The sequence below is a fragment of the Notamacropus eugenii genome, chromosome 1 (assembly GCF_028372415.1).
Source record: "Notamacropus eugenii isolate mMacEug1 chromosome 1, mMacEug1.pri_v2, whole genome shotgun sequence".
Taxonomy (NCBI): domain Eukaryota; kingdom Metazoa; phylum Chordata; class Mammalia; order Diprotodontia; family Macropodidae; genus Notamacropus; species Notamacropus eugenii.
Genome location: NC_092872.1, coordinates 55,726,697 through 55,741,373, shown reverse-complemented (window position 1 = coordinate 55,741,373; position 14,677 = coordinate 55,726,697). Strand labels below are relative to the sequence as shown.

At 38.4% G+C, this 14,677-nt stretch overlaps 1 long non-coding RNA gene and 1 pseudogene across 2 annotated transcripts in view; one reads left to right on the top strand and one right to left on the bottom strand.

The window, feature by feature from the left end:
• Window positions 1-14,677, top strand: part of LOC140500133 (uncharacterized) — a 67,627-nt gene extending 52,950 nt beyond the window's left edge. For both annotated transcript variants that reach the window (XR_011965622.1, XR_011965621.1), the window contains 2 exons: window positions 12,487-12,583; window positions 14,443-14,677. This is a non-coding gene — a long non-coding RNA (uncharacterized lncRNA). The remainder of the gene's footprint in view (window positions 1-12,486; window positions 12,584-14,442) is intronic.
• LOC140522687 (ubiquitin-conjugating enzyme E2 L3 pseudogene) lies at window positions 7,210-7,831 on the bottom strand (annotated as a pseudogene).

Sequence of the window (14,677 nt, the reverse complement as noted above, 5' to 3'; positions counted from 1 at the left end):
TAGCCTTTTCCTATGTCAGTTATCTGTTTGGGGCAGGAAGCCTGTCACTCACTAGTGGTGGGATTTCCTTTCTCGTCACCGAGACATGTGTTTACCCAGCTGGAATCCCAAGGCCTGACCAACATTACTTTGTTAATTGTCCTGTCTTACTGAATTTATGATTTGCTCAATTAGGAGAGTTCCTTTCTCACAGCAAAATGTATATAATCCAGAAGATTTCTGCACTGGGTAGCCAGAACATTTCTGGCTCCATAATGCATTATGTAACTGTTTTCTTTATGGGGAATTGATCAATTAATTAATTAAATCATAAAATGTATGCATTTAGCCATGTTGCCTTTTCTTAACCAAGTTTTCAGGTCAACAATAGTAAAGGAACATTGCAAAAGCACCTAGGTGACACAGTGAATACAGCCCTGAGCTTGGAGTCAGGAAGACCTGAGTTCAAATCCAGCTTCAAACACATACTGATTGTACAACCCTGGTAGCACAGTCACTTAACCTCTTCCCTCAGTTTCTTTTATTGTACAATGGAAATAAAAATAGAATCTACCTTGCAAAGCTGTTGCAAGGATCAAATGAGGTAATGTTTATAAAGTGCTTAGCACATAGTAGGCTCTTCTTTTTTAATAGAAATAATCTTTATTATTTGAAGAACAGAATGAGGAAGTAAACAGAAATTGATTTTCTCAAGGAATTTATAAAAACAATGCCATTTAATCTTTGTATGTATTCTGGAAATGTCTAAAAAATTTGATATAAAGGTACTTGGATCACATGAGCAGATGACAAAAGCTCAGTATGTGTTTTTTACCTCATGTCTAAAATTAAATTAAGATGAGAGAATATTAAATATATAATAGCTATATACACACATGCACACAATACATAATACACAACAGACTTCAGTTTTCAAAGTTTTTTTAATACCTCTTCCCTAGACACCTGCAGATGTTGTACATGTGAATTGATTTTTTAGTCTTGCTATAAATTAACAGAAGCTGCAGATTACATTATGGTCAAAGCGAGTCATCAGTGACCAAACACACAAGCTAACATATTATCGTAGAAACCTAATGTTCTTCATTCATCGGTCTGGTTTTCTTCAATCTGATATTCAACCTTCTAAGATCCTATAACCCAGTGTTTGTTGGTACGTACACAGTGGGTGCTTAATAAATACTTGTTTCCTTCCTTTCTCCCTTAGCTCATTTATTCAACAAACACTGATGAAGCATCATCTGTAACAAGCAAAGTTAAGAGATAATCCTTGACCTCATGTAAAGAGGTAGCACAGGGAAGAGATAGCTGGGGAAGACCCAAATTAAAATCCAGCCTCAGCTGTGTGACCTTGGGCAAGCCATTTAATCTTTGTTTGCCTCCATTTCCCCAACTTTAAAAATGGGGATAATAACATGAAATTAAATGAGATAATATTTGTAAAGTTCTTAGCACAGTGTGCAGAATATAGTAGGTTCTTAATAAATCCTTACTTATTAAATTAATCAATAAATACTTGTTTCCCTCCTTCATGGAGTTACAAATAGTAGAAAGATAAGATAACTAGAATGTGTTAGTATTAACTGCTAAGTATATAAAAGAGTTGTAAAACAAAGTGCCATGCAAGGTTCACAGGGGCAAGGTCTACGTATGTTCTAGGGGGAAGGTCATTATTAATGTTAGGTTCAGAGAGTATTCCTGAAAGAGGTAACATCTGAGTTGTGCTTTAAAGGATAGATGATGATTCAACAGGAAGAGAAGACAGGAGGACACTTCAGCTTTCAGGAACAACATAAACTAAAGCATGAAGGAAAGAAAGAATAAGGCATGTGCAAGGGACAGAGAGTATCTAGTCTGGCTACAGCATCCAACACATGTAGGAGAGGAAGGTGAGATGTGACTAGAAAATGGGGTGGCATCAGTTTATGGAAGGCCTTGAATATTAGTAAGAAAGTTTTGCCCTTTACTCTGTGCATAGCCACCAAAGATATGTTAGTAGAGGAGTGACAAGATTAGATCTGTGATTAAGAAGGATAAGTCTGTGTGTGGTATGAAAGAGATAGGCAGAGACAGAAAGGAGGGGAAGCAGAAGGAGGAAGGGAAGGAGGAAGAAGGAAGAGGAGGAGGAGATGGGGAGGAGGAGGAGGATGTAGGAGGGGAAGAGGAAGAAGAGGGAAAGAGAGAGACAGAGGGAGAGAGAGGGACAGAAAGAGACAGAAGGAGAGAGACAGAGAGAGAGATAGAGGGAGAGAGAGATTACATACAATGCTAACTCACTTTCTGTAAGTGCTGAAAGCAGGACACATTCTCTGGGACTAGTCCTGTGTGGTGTTTGTATTCCAGCAATGACCAAAGGACTGCTACCTGCACTCTGAATGCAGGCTAGGTTCCTGCCTACAGAGAAAGATGAAAAGACTGAAGGATGAATGATTGAATGCCTCTTCGGGTTCCAGATTATCAGGAACAATGAAGTGTTTCTTTTTTAAAATGAGAGAATTTTCAAGAATAAAATTCTGAAGATATGAAGAAAAAGAATTCTAGTGTGGAAGAAAAATCTGAGTTTGCTGAAGACACTGATTATGAATGCACAGTGAACTCACCCACCGACAGCAGGAGCCAGAAAAGTTAATATAATCTGGGGCTGCAATGAGAAATATCGAATCAAAGAAAAGTGTTAATCCCAACATACTCTGCCATGGCCAGATCACATCGAGAGTACTCATTCTGGATGCCACAATTTAGGAAAGGCTTTAATAAGCTGGAATGCTTCCAGAGACAGACAACCACAATGCTGAATCCTACCAACCCCCAAAACACCCTTCTTCCTTTCTTAATGAATCCAGGGTCTGACTCACCGTCTTCCTCTTCTCCCCTACTGCTGCCTTCATGCCAGGGGACTTCCATATACGTGTAGATTTTCCTTCAAATAGCCTAACCTTCCATTTCCTCAATCTAATTAACCCCTATGACCTATTCCTTCATTCTACCTCTCCTGCACACACAGAAGGGCTCATCCTCGATCTTCCCATCACCCACAAACATTCCACTTGAAAGATAAAGATAACTCTAACCATCCTTTATCTGATCATAATTTGTCATTCCATCTTTCCTCATCCCTTACTCCTCCTAAATGTGGTCTCTGTCTTCACCATGACCTTTAGTCTCTTCCCCTCGGTTCTTTCCCAGTGCATCATCCTTACTTTCTATATATTCTTTTTCCAATCTTGATCCCTAAGTGAAACAATTCAATTCCATGCCATTTTCTACTTTTTAATCCTTTTTCCCTTTGTCCTATCACCACTCAATTTGCCAAAGCCCAGTCCTGAATCATTCCTATCATCTACCTCCTCTATTCCTACTCCCTTAATCCTGAAAAAGCTGGAGGAAATCACCCAAATGTGATGTGATCCACTAGAAATATGCGTTATCCAATCCCACCTGCGACCTCGCTGCACCAGAGCAATCTTTTCATTCCTCCGTAATTGGTTTTGTTCTACTAATCAAAGTGGATGTTCTAGACCTTCCCTTCTCCCCTTAAACCTCCCACAGCATATCTTCTCATGAGGACATCACCTCATACTTTGCAGAGAAAATAAAGGCCATTTGATAAAAGCTACCTCTTTCCCACATCATCTCATAACCCTCAACTCTCTTTCTTTACCACACTCTCCAATAATGTGCCTTCTTGCCAAGGCCAACTGCTCTGCATGTATCTTGACTCCATACTGTGTTGTCTTCTCCAGTATATTACCCCCATTGACATCCCATCCATCTCTAATCTACAATCTTTCTCTAGCCTTCCCTACAGACTACAAAAATGTTCAAGCCTCCTCTACCCTTGAAGAAAAGAAAAGGAAAACCTTTATTAGATCCTGCCATCCCTACTAGTTATAAACCTATAGCTCTTCATCTTTCCTCACTCAAATTCTTTGAAAAGTCATCCACTTCCTCTCCTCTCTAATCTGGTTTCTGACTCCATCACTCAAATATAATTCCTCTCTCTAGACACCAAAGATCTCTTTATTGCCAAATCTAATGCTCTTTTCCCAATCCCCATCATTCTTGACCTCTACAGTATTTAATACGATTGACCACTGTCTCCTAGTATTCCACCTCTTTTATATTTTCCCAAAACCATTCTCTTTTCATTCTCCTCCTTTGTATGTGACTGCTCTTTCTCAGGTTCTTTTATTGGATTTTAATTTGTGTCTTACTTGCTAACTGTGGTTCTATCAAGGCTCTATCCTAGCCTCTCTTTTCACCAGTTCTACATCACAAACTGCCTATTCAAACTGTATCCCTGGTAGGCATATGTAGGCATAGGCAATCTCACCATGTCCAAAATAGAGCTCACTGTCTTTTCCTCCAATTCCACCAATCTTACAAACTTCTATGACATTAAGGACACCAGTATTGTATTATTTGTATTGTATAAATATGTATTAAGGACACATATTTCTCCTTGCCTCTTCACTCTCACTTTTTTCTCTCAATTCTGCTTCTGACTCTCTGGACTTTGACAGCGTACCTCAGCTGCCTTCTCACCCTGAAAGTTCCCTCCACCCCTATGGCATTCTCACCCTGAGACAGACCTCCTATAGCACCCTTCTCCCATTGGTGAGCTCTTCCCATGACCTCCATTTTGAAGAAGGTCCAGGTCTTCAGACTTTACCACCATGCTCTTCTGTAGGCACTTCCCTTCCTTCCTCCCCCAAGCTTTTCAGCTCCCTTTTAAGTGTTGTCTCCTTCCATGAGAATGTAAGCTCCTTGAGGATGGGGACTGCCTTTCTCTTTGCTATTTGTATCCCCTGCACTTAGCCTAATATTTGGCACACAGTAAGCATTTAATAAATGTTCATTGACTTTACTTGACTCACCCTTTATATCCAAACAGTTACAAAATCTTTTTTATTTCTATTCATATAACATATTTCAGATATACCCCCCCTTCTCTCCACTCAGACACCATCCTAATTTAGAATCTCATTATCTCTCATATGGACTATGGCCAGAGTCTCCTCTTTGGTTTCTCTGCCTCACTCCACGCCATCTTCCACAAAGCCACCAAAGTGATCTCCCTAAAATGCAGGTCTGACAATGCCACTCCACTACTCAATAAAATCCAACGGTTCCCTATTGCTTCTAGGATAAAATATAAACTTCACTCCATGACATTTAAAGCTCATTCCAACCTGACCCTTTCCTACCTTTGTAGGCTACTTACAAATTATTCTCTGCAGTGCTCTCTATGGTCCCATCATACTGGCCTACGTGTGGTCCCTCTCATAGGACTATCTGTGTGTCTTTGCACGGACTGTCCCCAGTGCCTAGAATGCTTTCTCTCCTCACTTTTGCCTCCCAGAATCCCTGGCCTTCTTCTAGACTCTACTCTAGCATCACCTTCTGCATGAGGCCTTTCTTACTTCCATCTAGCTGCTATTGACCTCCCCTCCTAAGTTACCTTTGATTACAGTTAGATATGACTGGTACATACATACATACATATATATGTGTGTGTGTGTATGTACATATACACACACATACACACATATGCTGTCTCAGTGTTCAGAATGTAAAGAGGGCAGGGACTATTTGGGGTTTGACTTTACATCTCTAGCACTTGGCACAGTGCCTGGAATGTGACAATTTAATAAATGACTAACTGATCATGTTAATGCATACTAAGGTGCCCCATTCCCTATTTAGAAATATTTTTAAATGATATTTTTTCCACGTTTTTTGTCTAAGAACCTTGGTCTCATATGAGTGAAAGATCTAATCAGTTATGCCTTGAATAAATGAAAATTCTAAAGAGGTGATGTCCTGATATAAAGTTCTTTTTTGCTTCATCCTTGTCAGAGGTCCAACGAGCTTCCAAGAGTAAGACCTGAACAACCCAGGAAAGAATTCTCTCTAAAAATTATTAGGATATTGATAATACTAAAAGGTAATTAAAAGAGGTATCTCATGTTCACCTTTGTCATATTGAAAGGAGATTATTTAAGGGGGATGGTTAAAAAGGAATTGTATGGTTTTAGGGAAATGATTCTTTAGGATGTATCAAAAATTAAGTTGCTATCGTTCTATTTGATGAATCAAATACTAATATCTAAACGTTGTTCTCCTGTTTGATCTTTTTATGTTTACTATTTTATAATTTATTTTTAATTTTTTTAAATTTTGAGTAACATTCTTTTCCTCCTTCTCACTCCTCTACCACTTATTGAAAAGACAAGCAATAGTTTATCATTTATACATGTGAAGTCATGCAAAACGTATTTCTATATCAGCCATGTTGCAAAACAACAATAAAAAGCAAGAAACATAAAGTGAAAAAAGTATGCTTCAATCTGCACTTGGAGTTCATGAATTCCTCTCTGGAGGTGGATAACATTTTTCATCACGGGTCCTTTGGAATTGTCTTGGATCATTGCATTAATCAGAGAAGCTAAATCTTCCATAGTTGATCAGTTGATCATCTTTACAATACTGCTGTTACACATGATGTTCTAGTTCTGCTCACTTCACTTAGGTTTTTCTGAAACCATTCTGTTTGTCATTTCTTTTTTTTGTGGGGGGAGGGGGTTGCCCATTTAATTAACATCATTTTGACAACATCAGCCAGATTTACACAACAGCCAGGCTCCATCCTCATCACAGACTTCACCCTTGGGTTTGGCCTCATTTGGGTCTCTTAGATGTTACAATCTCACAACCTGTATCTCACAAAACACAGAACCACAGGGAGCGAAGGCAATAGGACTGCTGGATTTTAGGCTATTTTTCTTTCAGGGCTTGGGGTGGGGGGTAGAGGAAAGGGAAGAGCTTAAATGGGGAGTTCCAAGGCATTGTTCTGGGGATAAGGAGTGTGACTAAAATGAACTCAATAAAATAAGACCTACAAAGGGGAAGGGAGGGATCAAGAGGGTGCACCACTCACTAACTTTCCTTTTTAAACCTGAAGAGAAACTGAAGATTTGGGATAGGTTGGACAAGAAAAGCACACAATCCTTTAAGGTAGATTGAAGCAGTGCTTTTTAAAACAAAGAAATCAGAACTAGAACATCTTAAATGTTTAATCATTTCTTTACAGGTTTACCTAGACCACTTTTGATTAAGAAAACTGTAGAAAATTAGTAACTGTCACAAGTTTATGCCAGGAGGTGATCCATATCAGTTTCCCAAAGAGTCCTGGTTATGGGGTGTTGGAAATGCACTGCTCCAGGTCTTTGCTAGCCCTGGTTAGAATCAATCACAGAAGATTTAGTCCATGGGTTGCTTTTCTCCATATTTCTTTGTAAACTCTTCAGTGTTCTTACAGAATTCTTTGTGGTCCTTAGAGTACTCTTCAGCTAGGTTGACCTGAAGGGGGTCATTCACCAGTGCTATGAGGGAATTAATAACTTGATCAATTTTGGTTGCTGGCTTTCAGTTTTTAGCACTAATTACTGGCAGACAGATCTGCCTTTTTTCATTGATGTTTGGGTAGTAAATCTTTGTTTTAGAAATGATCTTAAGTGGTTTGAATGGATACTCTGCTGGGAAGTTGATTTTGATTCTGAAGGCTTCCTTGTCATGTGGAGGGTTGTCAGGGGAATGATGAGCCCTTGCCAAGTCAATAAATTAGCTTCATCAACCTGGATGTTACAGAAGTTTTTCATCCCACACTTGCTGATTTCTTCCAGCACCTTCATCAGCTTCCTGCTGGCCACCATCTTGGGTCTCTGCTTGTCATTTCTTATAGTACAATAGTAGTCCATCACAATCATATGCCACAACTTGTTAAGCCATTCCCCAAATGATAGGCATCCCCCTCAATCTCTAATTTCAATTTCTTTGAAAGAACTGCTATAAATATTTTTGTACATATAGGTCCTTTTCCTTATTCTTTGATCTCTTTGGGATAGGGTCCTTAGAGCAGCTGGATCAAAAGATATGCATAGTTTTATATCCCTTTGGCCTTAGTTCCAAATTGTTCTCCAGAACAGTTGGACCAGTTAATGACATCACCAACAGTACATTATCGTTCCTATTTTTTCACATCCCCTTCAGCATTTATCATTTTCCTTTTCTGTCATGTTAGTCAATTTGATAGTTATGAGATGGTACCTCAGAGTTGTTTTAATTTGCATTTCTCTAATCAATAGTGATTTAGAACATTTTTTTCATATGACTATAGATAACTTTGATTTCTTCATCTGAAAATTACCTCTTCGTATCCTTTGGACATTTATCAGTTGGGGAATCTCTTATCTTTATAAATTTGACTGAGTTCCTTATATAGTTGAGAAAAAAAACCTTTATCAGAGAAACTTGCTATTAAAAAAATTTCCTGCATTTCCTGCTTTCCTTCTAATTTAATTTAATGTAATCAAAAGTATTCATTTCACTTTCCATTATCCTCTCTATCTCTTGTTTGGTCATAAACTCTTCCCTTATCCATAGATATGACAGTTTTTTCATGTTCCCCTAATTTATTTATGATATCACCCTTACTGTCTAAATCATGTAGCCTTTTTTACCTTATTTTGGCATACAATGTGAGACATTGATCTATGGCAGGTTTCTGTCAAACTGCTTTTCAATTTTCCCAGCAATTTTTGTCAGATGGTGAGTCCTTGCTCCAAAAGCTTGGATTTATCCTTGGGTTTATCAAACATTAGCTGGTCATTTACTACTGTATACTGTGTACGTAATGTATTCCACTGATCCACCACTCTGTTTCTTAGCCAATACTAGATTTTGATGATTATTGCTTTGCAATATAGTTTGAAATCTAGTATTGCTAAGCCACTTTCTTTTACATTTTTTTCATTGATTCTCTTGATATTTTTCACCTTATACTCTTCCAAATGAATTTTGTTATTATTTTTTCTAGCTGTATAAAGAATTCTTTGGCAAATTGATTGGTATAGTGCTAAATAAGTAAATTAATTTTAGATAAAATTGTTATAGTGACTCAGCCTACCCATGAGCAATTAGTATTTCTCAAATTGTTTAAATCTGTCTTTATTTGTGTGAAAAGTGTTTTGTAATTGAATCCATATAGTCCCTGGGTCCATCTTGGCAATTAGACTCCCTAGTATTTTATATTGTCTATAGTTATTCCAAATGGAATTTCTCTTTAATCTCTAAGCCCCTTCTTCGATCGTGGCTGTCAGGCAGGTTTTCCTGGTGAGATATTTCACTTTTTTTCTATTTTTTCTTTCTTTTGAGTTTGTTTTATTGTCTCTTGATATCTCATGGAATCCACTTGGTAAGTTCCACTTACCCAATTCTAATTGTTAAGGAATTATTTCCTTCATTGAGCTTTGGTAGCTCTTTTTCCATTTGGCCAACTCTGCTTTTTAAGGAGTTATTTTTATTAGTGAAGTTTCATACCTATTTTTCCATTTGGTCAATTTTGTTTTTTAAAGTACCGTTTTCTTCAATTTATTTTTTGTGATTCTTTTACCAAGCTGTTAATTGTCTTTTCATAATTTTCTTGCATCACTCTCACTCTCATTTTTTTCTCAAGTTTTCCTCTGCCTCTTATTTGATTTTTAAATCATTTTTTAGCTCTTCCAGGAATTACTATTGAGCTTGTGCCCAAATCACATTTTTTTTCCTTTGAGGCTCTGCTTGTAGCCATTTTTAAATTGTAATCTTCTTCTGAGTGTGTCACTATAATAGCTTTAATGGTCAAGTTTTGTTGTTGTTGTTGTTTGCTTATTTTTCCATCCTATTTCTTGATTGTGAACTTTATGTTAAAATTGGGCTTTGTTCCCAGGTGGGAGCAGGGAGAGGGGTGGACTGTCCCAAGCTTTTGTGAACTGCTATTTTCAGAACTAGTTTGGAGGGCTTGGAAGTTTTTGGTGCTTCCAAAGTGGTGTGATCCTGGGAAAGGTGTGGTCCTGTTCTCCTGGACTTTAGGAGTACTCTGGTCTTTACCCAGGAGGGGCACCTGATCCCTTGTAGCCACAAGTGATATTGCTCCTCAGAGGCCCTACTCCCTTGAGATAAAAAGTGCTACTTCTCCTCAGGGCCCCTAATCCCTTGTGACTGCCCCTAATCCTTTGAGACAGTGAACAATCCTCTTTGCCCTGGAACTGCAACCCAAAAGGGGTTAGAGTACTCTGTCCTGCACCCAGTGCTAGCACAGAGTTCCCCTTTAATCTCTTTCTGACCAGTTGCCAGATCCCCTTAAAACTGTAACTTGATAACTCCCAAAGTTGCTGCTGCTGCCTCCCATAGCTGGCGCTGCCACTACACGGGTTCTAAGCCAACCCCACCCCAGTGTCACAGACCTTTCCTTCTGGCCTCCCAAGTTGTCTTGGGCTACCTTGACCTTTTATTCAGAATTCAATTTAAAGTGTTATTTTAAAGGTGTTTGGAGAGGAAAGTTGGCAGAACTGGGCTGCTTCCTTTACTCTGACATCTGGGCTCCACGTCTAGTGTTGTTTAATCTTGATTACAAATCTTGTCATTTGAAGGATACGTACTATAGATTGTGAGTGGAAATAGCTTGTGCCAGGGAGACTTTCAAAGGCAGGCTAGATGTCTGTCCCTCTGGATTTCTCTAAGCAAATATATTTGGAATTAGAATTATTCTAATTATTATTATCATTAATTTATTCTAAATAACAAAATAGTCTCTTGCAGATTTGTGCCAAGTCCTGGTCTACATGGTATTACAATTAATAGAATTTGAAGCTGATAGAATGACTGAACTCAGAAAGTGGCCATTAATGACTCAATGCCAGTTTAGCAGGGGATCTCCAGTGGAGTGTCCCAAGGATCTATGACTCACTCTGTTCTTCTTAACATTTTTATCAATGTAGTTTATACAATCATTGATAGTGTGTTTACCAAATTTGTAGTTGTAAGCAATAGCTAACAATCTGGATGAGACTGAGAATTCAAAAAAGGATCATGAAAAGGTCCAATATTAAATAAGAATGGATGGATGGATGAATGAAAATTAATGAAATGAATGGAGGGAGGTTTATTAAGTATTTACTATGTGCCAAACACTGTACCAAGAGGAAGAAACACAAATACAAAAGTAATGACCATTATTTCCTTCAAGTAGTTTACATTCTAAAGGGAGAAACAATGCACGTAAGGAAGGAGTGGTCTTTAGCATAGAAAATGATCGGGAGGGTTGGTGAGACTTTCGGGGGGGATAGACTGACACACCCAGTCTTGGAACCTTAGTGGAGTTGATTTGATCTGGGTTCACCTGATCTAACCCTTCTAGTAACCAGAAACTCACTAACACCTTGTGGCTACCCGTTCAATGACTAGACACCTCTAACTGTTAGAAAGTTTTCCCTTATATTGAAACAAAATCTGTTCCTTGGTAACTTCCAATAATGGTACTAATTCTGTCCTGGGGACTAAACAGGACAAGACTAATGCCCCTTCACATAAAAATCATTCAGGCATTTGAAGACAACAATTACATCTCCCCTATATAAACTAGGGCATAATAAAAGCCTTCACAAATCAGTAATAATTCATATTTGTATAATGCCTTGAGGATCATAAAGTCTTAGAAAAATCCATATTAATGGAGTGGGACTAGCCCTGTGATTTTATTGGCATAGGAAACTGCCACAGGAGATGCTCTCTACCAATGCAAGTTGGCATCTTTCTGCTACTTACGGTCTAAGAGAATTGCCTTGAGCACTTAGAGGAAAAGTGACTTCCCAGAATCACACGATCAATAAACGCCAGAGATGGAACCTGGATCCAAATCTTCTTGGCTTCAATGCCAGCTCTGTGACCATGGTCAAGTCCCTTGAACCCTCTTAGTTTCCTCACCTGTAAAAGAGGAGGAGTAACTCAAGTTTTGAGGCAGTGTGGCATAAATGTCACAGTTGGGAATTCAATTGTAGGTTTCCTATTTCTAATTCCAGGGTTTTTTTCCCCACTATGCTTTGCTTTGCGGGAGTGTGCAATCCAAATAATTTAATCAATCTGATTAAGGAGAAGAGATGCAAAATCAGCCTTAAATACTTTCAGTGAGAAGGGTGTAATCAATTTTTTCCACCCAACGAAAGGTTGATCAGCAAACCTGAGTGAATCAGGATGGGGGAAACTGTCATATAAAAATCTTCCTCTTGTTACAAGGAAAGACAAGAAGAGACAGCAGCTGTGTGAACTTGGATAAGTCACTTCATTATTCTGTGACTCAATTATCACATCTGAAAAATGTGGATAGCAACACTTGCTTTGCCTATCTCACATAGGTGTTGCAAGGAAAGCATTCTGCAAACCCTCAACTGCCACAGAAATCAAGCTACTGGTTAACCTAAAGAATATATTATAAGCTTTGATAAAAATGATACTTCTGTTCCTGTACTTGGTTTGATTTTATTATTTGATTTGTTTATTTTTATCAATATTATTTATTAATATTGCTGATAGTGTTAATAATTAATGTTATTTATTCATTTTATTCATATTACTTATTCGATTTTATTCTTTTTCTTAATTCCTTAGTGAAGTTTTTCAAATCCTACCTCAGCTAATTGCTTCAATTGAGGTAATGAGAGAAGAAAGGCATCTGCCAACACCATCCCAAGGAAGTCAGATTAAGGTTAGTGACAGCAAGAGAAAAGAAAAAAAGGAAGAAACTCTTTGGAAAAGGGACTTTGAGCAGCTATCAAAGTTGCTCCTAAAGGTGTTTTTTGGCTTAGGCCAAGTGCCTGTGCCCAGCTTCCCCACAGCATTATTTGCACCAGGGTTTTGACTTTATCCTGTGTGTACTTCTTTATACCTCCAGGAAAATCTAACACAGAGGAGATCTGGATTCTCGTCCTCACTCTGTCATCAATTTGCTGTTGATCTATAGTGGGCTTCACCTATCTGGGGCTCAGTTTTCTCCTACATAAAATTTCTCCTACATATCTCATCCCATACAATTCTTGTCCATGTCTTTCCATAAATCCTCCATGAAGGAAGCAGTCAACATGCTGGAGGTCTTTCTCTCGTCCTTTTAATTCAACTCAATCCAATAAGCATTTATCTATTAAATACCTGCTATATGCCAGGCACTCCAAATCATAAAAATCTAGAATGATATGATCTTATATCTCTATGATGGCCAATGAAATTATGCTTAGTTTAACATAAATCAATTGTAATCACCAAAGGCACACATCTCCCCTCATAAGGTTGGTTCAGGCAATGTTTTTGTTTTTCAAAAGAAAATCATCACTGCATTGTAACTAAACTGCACTATATCAATAAAGCAGCAAGTCTTTATTAAGCACCTACTGTATGCCAGGCACCGTTCTAGGTGCTGAGGATACAGACAAAATCAAAATCAAAATATCCTCTGCTCTCCAGTAATTTACATTCTTGGGGGGTGGGGACAATTTGTACATATACAGGGTGTCCCCAACATCTTGGAGTCATTTTTAAAAGCTTTAATTCCTTTAAAGCTTTAAGTTTCGCGAGACTTTTGGGACACCCCGCATATTTGTGGGCACTAGGTGGCATCATAATGCACAGAGCCCTGGGCCCAGAGTCAGAAACATCTGAGTTTTAATCTGGCTTCAGACACTTACTATCTGTGTGACCCTGGGCAAGTCACTTAATCTTTTTTTGCCTCAGTTTCCTCATCTGTAAAATGGGGATGATAATAGCATCCACCTCTCAGGGTTGTTGAGGTGAGTGAATGAGATATTTTTTAAGTGCCTGGTATATAATTAGCACTATATATATGTTAGCTATTATAATTTTTGCTATTACATGAAAATACAAAACATAAAAATAATAAATTAAATATAAATATAAAATGTAAACAAAGCAAAGACAAGGTAATTTCAGGAGGATGGCGGGGGGAGAAATGGGGAAGAAAGGCCTGATACATGCGACGGTGCTTGAGCCGCTGGAACATCATTCAGCTATATAATAATATTTACAGAATTGTTCCTAGGGAACAAATTGGCCCACATAACATTGTTTCATCTCACACCGCGTTTCTGCAGAATCAGTTATTAGCATCAGGTGGAGCTCGGCTAAGAACGTGGGCATCAACATGTCAGAAATCCGCAATCAGTACAAATCAGGGCTAAATAAATTCCTTTGTTGATTGACTAGACTTAAGAAAGTGTTAACAATGCAAATTAAATTTAAAACTGTACTATGCCCATCTCCCCCATCCCCACCCCAGTCTGGTCACTAAATGTTTACTGGCTAATCTCCGGATTACTCGATAAACATTGCTTAAGCTTGGCAGGGGTGCGTAGAAGGGTCAGAAAAGGAACAAATTCATTAGCTGACTGGAAATCTGGTGACTGGAAGCAAATGATAACAGCCACCATAAGAATAACTGGCATTTACAAAGCACTCTAAGGTTTGTCAACGGCCTTACATCCATTAGCTCCCTTGAACCCCACCACCCCCCTAGCGAGGACTGTCTATTTACAGGCCAGCTGTTTTCCTTTCCAGATGTTGCTTCTCTTTGAAGGATGCACTCTCCTGGTCCCTCTTGTTTGCTCACAAGAGGATGAGCTGTCCAAAGTAAAGCAAGCTACACCCCCTCACTGGAGATCTCTCAGCAAAGGACAGAGGACTGCTTGTTAGAAAAATTAGAGTCTGTCTATTACAGACATAAATATATGTATCTGTATGTATATGTGTATAAGTGCATATAAGTATATGTGTATATACTTCATGCATCACA